The following is a 495-nucleotide window of genomic DNA, read 5'->3' as shown; positions in this document are numbered from 1 at the left end:
AGAATGGGTACAAATATGGATGTCTTCTAGTCAGTTGGCCAAGTAGCAGTCTTCCAAATCTCTTAGCATAACAAGTGAGTACCTCCAGTGCAGCATCTGTTTGTTGAGTTATCTCAATTGTTATTCCATCAATTCCCAGAGCCTTGTTCTTCCCCAATTCCTTCATTGCAGCTTTGACTTCCTCCTTCAATACCATTGGTTCTAGATCATATGCAACCTCCTGAAATGGATGAAAATTGACCAGTTCTTTTTGGTACAGTGACTCTGTGTATTCTTTCCGTCTGCTTTTGATGTTCCCTGCATCATTCAATATTTTGCCCTTAGAATCTTTCAATATTGGAACTCGAGGCTTAATTTTTTTCCTCAATTCTTTCAGCTTGAGAAGTGCCAAGCGTCTTCTTCCCTTGTGGTTTTCTAATGCCAGGTCTTTGCACATTTCATTATAGTAATTGGCTTTGCCTTCTCGAGAAATCTTTGGTTCAATTCTTTTATCTT

Source organism: Orycteropus afer, unplaced genomic scaffold (assembly GCF_000298275.1).
Source record: "Orycteropus afer afer isolate SDZICR_OR568_19922 unplaced genomic scaffold, OryAfe1.0 scaffold00108, whole genome shotgun sequence".
Taxonomy (NCBI): Eukaryota; Metazoa; Chordata; class Mammalia; order Tubulidentata; family Orycteropodidae; genus Orycteropus; species Orycteropus afer.
Note: the sequence above shows the minus strand (reverse complement) of the source record.